Below are 12,742 nucleotides of genomic sequence, written 5' to 3' on the forward strand. Positions count from 1 at the left end.
GGATATGGTTGTTCTTAGGGATAGGGTATGTTTAGATCTGGGGTTATGTTTATCGTTAATGTTAGGGGTGGTGTTTGGGTTAGGGTTAGTGCTAGTCTTAAGGATAAAATTAGGCTTCGGTTAATATTTCGTGTTAGGGCTAAGGTTCGGATTAGTGTTAGTCCACAACTTAGTGTTAGGGCTAGGATTAGGTTTTGAGCTAGGGTTTCATCATGGGTTAGGGCCAATGTTAGTGTTAGGGTTATGTTTGAGGCTAAGGCTAAGGTTAGGTTTAAGGTTAGACCTAGTGTATGGGTTAGGTTTCAGGTAGATTTGGGGTTAGTTTTAGCGGTAGGGCTAGGGTTAGGTTTAGGGTTCTGGCTAGGGTTAGGGATATGGTCAGTGATAGGCCTCGGCTAGTTTTATATTTACGGTTAATTGTGTAGTTAGGGATAGTGATAGGTCTAGTCTAGTTTATGGCTAAAGTTTGGGTTAGGACTATGGTTAGAATTATGGTTAAGGGTAGGGTGATGTTTAGTGATTTTACTGTTCTGTGCAATTCTTTTAATCAAAGAACAAGAACTGTTTTGGTAGTAGTCTCATCAGAGAGAGTACCCCAATTGTCTAAATAATTCAGCTAGCAGCATTCTCTCTCTCCTCTTTCTTTATGGCTCTGTGTCTCTATGTCTCTCGCCCTTCTTCTCTTTGTCTCTGTATCTGTTTTTCTGTGTGTTTGTCTTGCTGCGTCTGTCTCTCTGTCTCTATCTGTCTCTGTCTCTGTCTCTTTGTAGCAGCACTAAGGTTTGAACTCAGGGCCTTGTGCTTGTTCTAGAAGTGAAATGCAATGGGTATTACTCTACTACTTGAGAAAATTTCCAATCCTCTCATATTAATAAAGGTTGTGCTAATAGTTTGAACTATGATAAGGTAAATTATGCACCAACAATTTAAAGTATAGCTTTGTTTTTCTTGACTTCTTCATTCTAAAAGCATTAAATTCACTTCAATTAAAATTTACAAATTAAATTTGTCTGCATACTCTACACACACACACACGTGCGTGCGCACACGTGAAATTAACATCTTTTCCCCAACAACTTCACTTGATCCTCTAGAACCTACTCATTTTAGCTTCTCAGCGCCTGTCCCCTGCAGTGACAAATGACTGAAACAAGGGAATACACCTTACCTTAGGTTAGAAAGTCATATAGATCTCTCTTCCAGAAATTCATAATTGAGATACAGTAATTCTAAACACCAAAACTGAGGATCTATAAGAATTAGAGAATAAACCACTTGCTACAATATGCCTGCATAGATGTTGAAGGTCATACCACAGAGAGAATGAAGAATGAAGCAGGAAGCAACAACAAGAGAGAGAAACAGAGAATTTGCCTCAATTTTCTTTTCTTTTTATTTTTTCTGCTGGTAAGGTATGATCTCAGGGCTAAGCTGGTACTCCACCACTTTCACCTGTTTCTGATCCTGCTTTTTGCTGTTTCAGTTAAAGACCTGGAACCACCATTCTCTGAATTTCAACCTCCTGCATAGCTAGGATTGTAGGCATGAGCCACTGGAACCTGACAGGTTGGTCTCGATTTCTGATGACCACCAGCTCTCACCTTTATCTTGATGCTCTAATACCTCCAATACAAATTAAACACTTTGCCCTTCTGTGTCCCTAGATGTAGTTTCTACATCTACTCTATAGCTTATAGCTCTGTTGTACTTCTTTTTCTTATTCACTTTTGCATTCTCAGGACCCAGAAAAGACCTAATAAAGGATAAAGTGACTGAGTGAACACAAATTAGCATATTAGAAAATACCGGTTCCTATGATCAAAATTACATGTGTCTGTGAGTGGTTTGATTGTCTGAAGATTAGAGTTAACCAGACAAACCTGCATGTTGCTCAAAGTTGAATAGATTGGAAGATATATCTATCATATCATTCAAAATGAAGAAAAAGAAAAAAGAAAGAAATGGTGATTAAATATTTCTTTTTTTCCTTTTGGCCTTCTTAAGTCCCTAAGGACATGCAACAGTCTCCCCAATTGATAGTCTCTCTGTAACATTTCTCTGCATGTCCACATATTTGGAATGACCCTGGCAAAGAGACACTCAGAGAGGTAAAAGGAAGCTACAGTCTCAATAGCACCCATGAGATCAGTAAGAGACAGTTCCCATATTGAGAGGTGTCCTCATGATCATCTGCATTATGGTTGCTACACTGCTAAGAAAAAAGAACCAAGATGAGAACTGCTGTCAAAGCTCCCACTACTGACATCTGAAGAAACCAACAATGTAAATGCAAATCCATCATACCAATTTCCTTGTCACAATTCATACAGGGAGGAGTCAATGTTGAGTGACAATTCAATGGCATTTGGGTGTTTGTATCTTATAAGGATTTTTTGTATGTACATTCCATCATGAAAACAAGCTAAATGAACCTCTGTGGCTACATGTTATCATAAAAAAGAAAACTCACTCACAAGAGACCACAAGTTAAATTTACCACTAATAATTATGTAGGTAGTAAAGGTCAAAGACAAATTAGATACCAATAATTGAACATAGAAAAATTTCTTCACTTTTCATTCCAATCCCATTTTTAGTCTAATGGCTTTGCTGCAGGAAATAAAATAATAGGCAGTGATCACACTGACAATTGAGTTATAAGAATAATCCTATAATTTTCCTCATCCTTTCGGAAGCACGGGTGTTTAAAGGTAATTATTATAATCAGTACTTTCTTTGGCTACCACTGGAATGCATGTGAAGTTGGTAATTTACACCATTCTCTCACCACCCAAATGACTCTCAGAGGCATTCATAAAAAAAAAAACACAGAAAAGTTATGGCATATTGGGGTTATATAGTCACCTTCATTATTCTTTTCAGTTATGGTGACCTTGTGTTTTTAATACTGTATCCCATGATTAAATAGAATCATCTACCAAGACTAAGAAAGTGTTGAAATTCAGATGAAGAGCCAACCTGGAACAATTTAGCAGCACAAAAAAGTCGATAGGAACATCCATGTTCCTATCAAGAAGGGGAATTGGATGACCTGTGCCAGGTTTCTCCTCCCAAACTCACCAATAGGTAAACCAGCCTCACACACAAGTAAGGTTGAATGGGGAAATGGTGGAAAGACAAACAATAGTGACCTCCAGAGAATGAAACACAAATTGAGACGTGCTTGGTGATATACTAATTCATTTGCTCCAACAAAGATAGAAGCAAAAGGAACTTAGAGGCATGGGTTCTCTATCCAAAAAGCTTCGTATTCCTACAACAAAAAAGCCACTTTGTTCTTTGCTGTTCTTTGATTTAGACTTAACATTTCCCAAACCTCCTTCAAACTATTTTGTAGTGGATACTATCTATTTCTGAGCTGAGGCATAAGTTCCATGAAGATAAAGAAAATATTTCTATTTCTCAATGGGTTTCCACATTCTAGCACAAGGCCTGCTATAAGGAGATACCTCAGAATTAGCCATTGAATCAATGAGACAGTAACTTAATGTGAATACCCCTGCATAACTTGGAAAATAATCAGGGATAGTGCATGGGAGCTACCACTGCTGCCAACAAGAAAAACTGATTTCTCCCTTTGTATGTGATCTTTAACTGATAGTCTGATTGATTAGTTCATTGACTTATCATACTGGGATTTCAACTAAGTGCCTCATTCTTGCTTGGTAGGACCTCTGCGACTTAAGCTATCTCCTCCATTCTTGTACTTAATCTTTTAATCAGAATTCTGTATCTAATCACCCCCACCTCAACCACTACCCCCCCCCCACACACACACATAAAGGATGGGACCCTTTGTGATGGTCCCCCTGCGTAGCCAGGAGGATTTCCAGACTAGTGAACAGTGGCCTGGTCTGACTAAAGGTTTTCAGGTTCTGAAGGAGAGTGTATCTGGGGGTATGAAGCAGACAAAGGTCCATAAGAAATGAAGAGGAAAAAATGTACCAAGTAACAACCTTTTCTATTTGTTCCTTTACATAAACATATTATTTTTCCAAATGTAACAATTAATAACACGTTTAGAGCAGGGCAGGGATATGCTATATTCATTTAATGTTAGAATATATTTATTGTGAGTAGCAAACAAAACATATTTGGTGCCAGGTGCCAGTAGCTCACACCTGTAATCCTAACTACTCACGAGGCTGAGTATTGTGGTTGGAAACCAGCGTTGGAGGGAAAGTCTTGAGATTCGTAGCTGCAATTAACCACCCAAAAGCCAGAAGTTGGGTCATGGCTCAAGTAGTGGAGCACTAGCCTTGAGCAAAAAAAGCTCAAGCACACAAGCCCTAAGTTCAGGCCCTGAGTTCAAGTCCCAGGAACCTGCCCCCGTGTGTGTGTGTGTGTGTGTGTGTGTGTGTGTGTGTGTGTGTGTGTGTGTGTGATAATATTTAGTCACACTGCTCTCAACTCTAACTACTTCTATCTCCAGTAAGTTTCTTTCAAAAGTAGTTTTTTTGTTTTTTTTTCATTTGAAAAATGTTGGCTACCTCTTGAGGGTGTGGTCAGACTTACATTATGCTGTGAGTACATATCAGATTTGGGAAGTGGACAAAAGTACACGTAGCAATGAAGACATGATAGCCATTGCTCTTCTAAATGTCAGATCTACAAACTCCACGTCACCAAGTAAATATGGGGAATTATTATCATTACTATTGTTGCAGCAAACTCCACTGCTGTTTCACCAAAAGGGCAACAGTTTAGCCTAACAGGGGATGCTTTCTTCCAAATCTATTTATTACACATAAGCTAACATCTGTGCACTATTGGATTCCTCAGTCCCCAGTGTATTATAACAGAAAAGGTTATCTCTTTGTTAGGCATGTAGATTGAGTCATGAAGCAGAAAGGCACATGTCAACTGTGCTCAGCTATCTTCTACCACTTCTCACATTTGTTAAATCAAGAAATATGTGGAAGCTCCTAACAATTTATGTGTTTTGATCTCTTTAGTTTTTTTAACCTTTTTTTTCTATTCAGACTACAGTTACTATTTGACAGCTCTGAAGATGAATGTTTAATGTGGGGCATTGTCACTACTGGGAACTCAGATGTATAACCTTTGCAATTAAGATTTTAAGTGACTGGTTCTGCAGTACATTGCCTCTGGATTGCATAATGCACAATATACTCATTGTCAGGGCTTAGCTTGCATAAATCAAACTTATTAATATCTTAACTCATCACCTTATTATCCAGAGTCTAGAATCAAGTTGATTCTCTGAAAAAGAAGAGCATCAAGACCAGCTCTACTCCATTGTTCAATGAAAACCTATATGAATTAATAGAAAATTTTAAGTCTGCAGCCTCTTTGTTGCTCTAGAAACAAGAATATAGATATGTGCCTACACAGAATTGCAGAGGATGTGAGTAAAGGAGATAAAGGAAGAAGCTGTGGGTCTCTAATCTGTGACAATGAATCACAGGCAATTCCCTTTATATTCTACAGGGAGTCCTGGTTTGATAAGAAAGAAAAGTAGAAGCACTGTTCTTATTAAAACTAGAAATAACAGACATTGTATTCCATGAGCATGAAGGTGTGGTGTCAGCCTGCTATGAGAAGTGAAGAATTACCACTGAGGACGAATCAAACCTTCTCGCTGTATGACAGAGACTGGTCTGCAGGACAAATACAGGAGGAGTCCCCAACTGGACTTGGCATAAAAATCACCAAAAAGGAGAAAAACTTCCTGCAAAAAAGCTGAAAATTGTTTTTACAAAAGAAATAAAGAAGGTTGCTGTCTTAGAAACCTGAAAATTGCATCCACAAATCAATCAAGATAGGAGTCTTTTGTCCAGACAATTTTTCATACTTCTTATGGAAAGGTATATGTACATATTTCTTCCTATATCGACCCCATGGTTGTTTCCCTCAGCTGCATCAACTATACATGACAAGTAACTCTCTATTGAGAAAATGATGAGCTTCAATCTTCTCTAAAGAGTCTACTAAATAAATAAGTTTTGATAAAAGAAACAGTTCTTCTATTTGCAAAATACCTGAACTAGAAAAAGGTACCATATTAACCCTTAGTACCTTCCTCTAATCCTAATTTCCTGTCTTCTACATTTATAGTAGGCTAATAGTGGAGTTTGAAGTAAATTTGCATTGAAATCTTAGAAATTTTTGTGTTCTATATCAACTTTGCATTCATTTTTGATTTTTATTTTATTGTCAAATTGATGTACAGAGAGGTTTTAGTTTCCTACTTAAGGCCTTGGATACATTTCTTGTAAGGTTTGTAACCTCCTCCCTCATTCCCACCTCCTTCTCTCCCTTTTCCCCCCATGAGTTGTTCAGTTGGTTTACACCAAATGGTTTTGCAAGTATTGCTTTTGGAGTCGTTTGTCTTTTTATCCTTTGTCTCTCGATTTTGAAATTCCCTTTCAAGTCCCCAGTTCTAATACCAGTATAAACAGTATCCAGTGTATTCAGAAGAGATACAGTAATAGCATGAGTACAACCACAGGAAGGGATACAAGAGGATCATCAACAAAAGAAGTTAGAGTTCCACATGGTGTGTTGAAAGTAATTATGACAGTGATATAACACTGGTTTCCAGAACATGGAGTTCATTTCACTTAACATCATCTTATGCGTTCATAGGGGCACAGCTATTAGGCTCTTGTGATGCTCTGATATGACTAGCCTAAACCTGAGCTAATTATTTCCTATGAGGGAAACCACAGAGTCCATGTTTCTTTGGGTCTGGCTCACTTCACTTAGTATATATTTTTCCAAGTTCTTCCATTTCCTTATGAATGGGGCAATGTCATTCTTTCTGATAGAGGTATAAAATTCCATTGTGTATATGTACCACATTTTCCTGATCCATTCGTCTACTGAGGGGCATCTGGGTTGGTTCCACATTTTAACTATGACAAATTGTGCTGCGATGAACATTGTTGTGCTGGTGGCTATAGTGGGTTCTTGTTTGTGGTTTTTTTGGGTAGATACCCAAAAGTGGGGCTGCTGGGTCATAGGGGAGCTCTATGTTTAGCCTTCTGAGGAATCTCCATACCGCTTGCTAGAGTGGCTGAACCAGTTTACATTCCCACCAACAATGAAGTAGGGTTCTCTTTTTGCCACATCCCTTCCAACATTTGTTATTGTTAGTTTTCTTGATAAAGGACATTCTTATTGGTGTGAAGTGGAATCTCAATGTTGTTTTGATTTGCATTTCTTTTATAGCCAGTGATGTAGATCACTTTTTCATTTGTCTCCTAGTCATTCTCTTTTCCTCATCAGAGAAGTCTCTTTTTAAGTCTTTAGCCTACTTGTTGAGGGGGCTGTTGGTTCTTTGCAGTTTTGTTTTGTAGGAATTTAATTTTTTTAGTTCTGCATATATTTTGGATATGAGGCCTTTGTCTGTTGTATTGATGGTAAAGATCATTTCCCAATCTGTGGGCTTTCTGTTTATCTTGTGAGCTATGTTCTTTGCCCCGCAGAAGCTCTGCAGTTTGATGCAGTCCCATTTGTCCAACCTTTCTTTAATTTGTAGCATTTCTGGGCCTTTATTAAGGAAGTTCCGTCCTGTGCCAAGGAGACCAAGTGTTTCTCCTACTCCTTGTAGTGTTTTCCGGGTATATGTTTTTATTTTGAGGTCTTTGATCCATTTGGAATTCATTTTGGTGCAGGATGATATATAAGAATCTAGTTTTAGTTTGTTGCATGTGTTGAACCAGTTTTGCCAGCACCATTTGTTAAAGAGGCTATCATTCTTCCATATGATTTTTTTGGCTCCTTTATCAAAGATTGAGTAGGCATAGTTTTGCAGGCTCATTTCTGGGTGTTCAGTTCTGTTCCATTTGTCTTCAGGCCTGTTCCAGTGCTAATACCAAGCTGTTTTTGTTACCATAGCTTTATAATACAGCTTGAAGTTGGGTATTATAATTCCTCCAGCACTGTTCTTTCTGCTTAGGATTGTTTATGCAATTCTGGGCCTTTTATTGTTCTATATGAATTTCTGGATTGCTTCCTCTATTTCATTTAAAAATGGTGTTGCGATATTAATGGCTAATGCATTGAATTTGAATATTTGGCAATATTGCCAATTTTACTATATTAATCATCCCAATCCAGGAAGGAGCCTGGAGGTTTTTCCATTTCCTTAGTTCTGCCTTAATTTCATTTTTCATTTTTTTAAAGTTCTCATCATAGAGATCTTCCACTTCTTCATTTAAGGTTATTCCTAGGTATTTTATGCTTTTTGAGGCTATTGCAAAAGGAGTTTTTTCCCTGATTTTGGCCTCAGTCTTTGGGTCATTGGCATATAGAAAGGCCGTTGATCTTTGAGGGTTTATTTTATATCCTGCTACTTTGCCAAAGATTTGGATCAGCTCTACTAGCTTGGGAACAGAGTCTAGGGGTGTCTTTATGTATAGGATCATGTCATCTGTGAAGAGAGAAAGTTTAGCTTCATCTTTTCCTATTTGGATCCCCTTTATGTTTTCTTCTTGCCTAATTGCTCTGGCTAGGAATTCTAGTACTATGTTGTAGAGGAGGGGAGACAGCAGACATACCTGACTGCTCCTGATTTTAAAGGGAATGCATTTAGCTTTTCACCAATTAGAATTATGCATGCTGTTGGTTTTTCATAGACTACCTTAATTATATTCAGGAGTGTTCCCTGGAATCCCAGTTTTTCCAGGGCTTTTATCATAACTGGGTGTTGGATTTTATCAAACACCTTTTCCGCATCTAGGGATATAACCAGGTGATTCTTTATCTTGCTCAGGTTGATGTGGTGGATTATATTAATTGACTTGCATGTGTTGAACCAACTTTGCATCCCTTGGATGAATCCAGTTTGATCATGGTGTATGATTTTTTTGATGACTTGTTGAAGTTGGTTGGCCAGAATTTTGTTGAGGAGCTTTGCATCAATGTTCATCAAGGAGATGGGTCTATAGTTCTCTTTCCTTGATGTGTCCCTATCTGGTTTGGGGATTACATTACTAGCATCGTAGAATGTGTTTGGTAGTGAGAATTTACTCTCTATTTCATTGAAGAGTTTGAGTAGTATTGGTGTGAGATTTCTTTTGAAAGCCTTGTAGAATTCCATTGTGAATACATCAGGATCTGGGCTTTTCTTGGAAGGTAGATCACTTATTGCAGTTTCAATTTCATTGCTGGATATGGGTCTGTTCAGTAGATTTATGTCCTCTTGGTTAATTTTGTGCATATCAGGTTTTGTTAAGAATTTGTCCATTTCTTCCAGGTTCTCAATTTTTTTGGCGTATAGGCTTGCAAAATAGTCCCTTATTATATTCTAGAATTTTGTTGTCTTTGTGGTGATGTTACCTGTTTCATCTCTGATCTTGTTTATTTGGGTGTGCTGTCTATGTTTTTTAGTCAGGTTTGCTAGGTGTTTGTCTATCTTGTTAATTTTTTTCAAAGAACCTACTCTTTGTTTTGTTGATTCTTTCTATGGTTTTTCTGGATTCCAAGTCATTTAATTCTGCTGTAACTGTAATTATTTGCTTCCGTCTATTGGCTTGGGGTTTGGCTTGGTGCTTGCTTTAAGGGAGTTTGAGTTGCTTTGTTAGGTTGTTGAATTGTGATTTCTCCAATTTGTTTATGTGGGCACTCAGGGCTATACAATTTCCTCTGAGTACTGCCTTTGCTGTGTCCCAGAGGAGGTGGTAATTTGTGTGTTAGTTTTGGTTTAGTTCCATAAACATTTGAAGTTCTGTTCTGATTTTCTCGATGATCCATTGCTGGTTCAGCAATGTATTTTTGAGTCTCCATGAGTTGTGGAGTTTTCTTTGGTGGCCTTTGGTGTTGAGCTCTAGTTTTATTCCATTGTGGTCTGAGAGAGTGCAAGGGATGATTTCAATGATTCTGAATTTGTACAGGTTTGCTTTGTGCCCTAATATGTGATCTATTTTGGAGAATGCTCCATGTGATGCGGAGAAGAACATATATTCTGGTGGTGTTGGGTGGAATATTCTGTAGATGCCGGTTAAGTCTAGATGGTCTATGCAGTTGTTTAGTTCTGAGGTTTCTTTGCCTCAGTTTTTGGCGTGTTGATCTGTCCAGAGGTGAGAGTGTTGTGTTAAAGTCTCTGACAATCAATGTGTTTGGGTCTATGAGAGTTTTCAGAGTCAGTAGTATATGTTTGATGAAGTTGGGAGATCCTGTGTTTGGTGTGTAAATGTTTAGGATGGCCCTTATGAACACATAAGATGATGCTAAGTGAAATGAACTCCATGTTATGGAGACAATTGTTATATCACAGTTGTAACTACTTTCAACGTCCCATGTGTATCTGTAGCTTCTATTATTGATGATGTTCTTGTATCACTATCCTGTGGTTGTACCTACACTATCTCTGTAATCTTATCTGAGTATATTGGAAACCGTGTATACTGGTATTGGAAATAGGAAATTGAAAGGGAATACCAAAATTGAGAGACACAGGGTAAAAAAAGGCAAACAACTACAAAAGCAATACTTGCAAAACTGTTTGGTGTAAGTGAACTGAACACCTCAGGGGGGAAAAGGGTGAGGGGGGGAGGGGGGTATGAGGGACAAGGTAACCAACAGTACAAGAAATGTATCCAATGCCTAACGTATGAAACTGTAACCTCTCTGTACATCAGTTTGATAATAAAAATTGGGGGAAGAAAGGATGGTTATGTCTTCCTGTAGGAAAGATCCCTTTATTAGTATGTAGTAACCTTTTTTGTCTCTTTTTACTGTTTTTAGTTTGAAATCAATTTTATCTGATACTAAGATTACAACACCGGCCTGTTTGAGGGGGGCATTTGATTGATAAATTTTTATTCCAGCCTTTCACTTTTAGAATATGTTTGCTTTTGCTGGCAAGGTGAGTCTCTCGGAGGTAGCAGAAAGGCAGCAGATCTTGTTTTTTGATCCAACTTGTCAATCTATGTCGTTTAATTAGAGAGTTAAGTCCATTAATATTGAGAGTTAGGATTGAGAGGTAATTGCTTGTTCCTTTCATCGTATCTATCTTTGTAGGGGCTGTGTCTTCCCTTTTTGCTTTACTAATCTGGAGTTTTATTTAGGGATGCTTTCCCTGTCTGGATTATGGTCTTGGTGATTTTCGATGTGGAGGACATCTCTGAGGATATTCTGTAATGCTGGTTTGGTTGAGATATATTGGTTCAATTTTTCCTTGCTATGGAATACTTTTATTTGACCTTTGGCTATGAATGAGACTTTAGCTGGGTACAGATTTTTGGTTGGAAGTTATTTTTCTTTAGAATATGGCAAACATCATTCCAGACTCTCCTAGCTTTCATGGTCTCCGCTGAGAAATCTGGGGTAATTCTGATTGGTTTTCCTTTATATGTGATTGTTCTCTTTTCCCTAGTGGCTTTAGGAATTCTATCTCTGGCCTCTATTGAACCTGTTTTAATTGCTATGTGTCAATGGGAAGTCCTGTTCTGGTCTGGTCTGTTTGGCTTCCTAAATGCTTCTTGTATCTGGATAGCCTGTCCTTCTGAATGTTTGGGAAGTTCTCAGCTAATATTCTCTTAAATAAACTGCCTATTCCATTGAATTCTTTTTCTAGGTTTTCTTCAATACCTATTAGCCCTGTATTGGCTTCCTGATTGTGTCTTGAAGCTCCTGAAGTGATCTGTCTTGCTTTTGGGGTTGATTTTATATATTTTTTGTTCTTTCTCCATAATGTCTAGGCTGTCTTCAATTTCTGAGATTTGATCTTCCACATTGTCCAGTCTGCTCCCTAAACTTACAACTTGGTTTCTTATCTCCCTACCTTCGGATTGATCTTTCTTGATGGCTTCCATGTCTTTGCTATAACTCTTTCCTAGGTCCTGTTTGGACTTCCTTACTTCATTAATTTGGTTCTGGGTGCTGTCTCTAATCTCTTTTAGCTGAGTAGTTATCTTTTCATAGGACTCTTTTTCTTTCTGTTGGAGTTCATGTATCATTTTGTTTGTGGAGGTCATGAAGTCCACTATTAACTTACGAATGGATTCATCACATTCACGAGTTATTTTCTGGTTTGCCTCCTCACACTCTAGGATTCTTGTATGGAGGGACTCAAACTTTTCATTTATCGTTTTTATCAGCATAGTTGGTAGAGCATTTTGAGGGCTCTCCTCTGGGATTTCAATTGAATGCTCTGTTTCCTGTTTGTTTTGAGTGGGTGATGAGTTTCCCTGTCTTGCCATAATTTTTGTGTTTCTTCTGCCCATTTGGATTTGGAATGCTAGTCTGCTAACCCCCTTTGGCACTGTTTAGGACCTGAACCAGACCTTATTAGGTGCTGTTTTGCTATTCTTATAGGTACACAGACCTAGACAGGTAAGTTCCCTCTCTTTTTGGGGGTATAGCAGCAGATATGGTGTACCCACAAATTACACTTTGGAAGTAAAAAACACCCCTGAGCCAGGAATACAGTAGCCATATTGTATATAGCTACAATCTTGATACAATTGCTCTAGGAACACCTTTAATTCACTCTGATTGACCACAGATGCCTATTATCTTTCCCACCATTAACTTGGGCTCAGTGGATTCTGGAGGTCCTGGGAAATGGTGCCTCTGCGGTTCTCTGAGTATTGTGGGTAGAAGTTGGGTGTCCTCAGTAATTGGGGGATTGTGGTCGACCTGGAGAACCAGTCTATTGCTCCTGAGTCATTGCCAGCAACAGCGTTCTACCTTGGAGGCAGTGGGGACTGTGGTGCTCGGCTGATATCTCTGGGCTGCTGAGGGCAGGTGG

This window comes from Perognathus longimembris, chromosome 9, assembly GCF_023159225.1.
Source record: "Perognathus longimembris pacificus isolate PPM17 chromosome 9, ASM2315922v1, whole genome shotgun sequence".
In the NCBI taxonomy this organism is placed as follows: domain Eukaryota; kingdom Metazoa; phylum Chordata; class Mammalia; order Rodentia; family Heteromyidae; genus Perognathus; species Perognathus longimembris.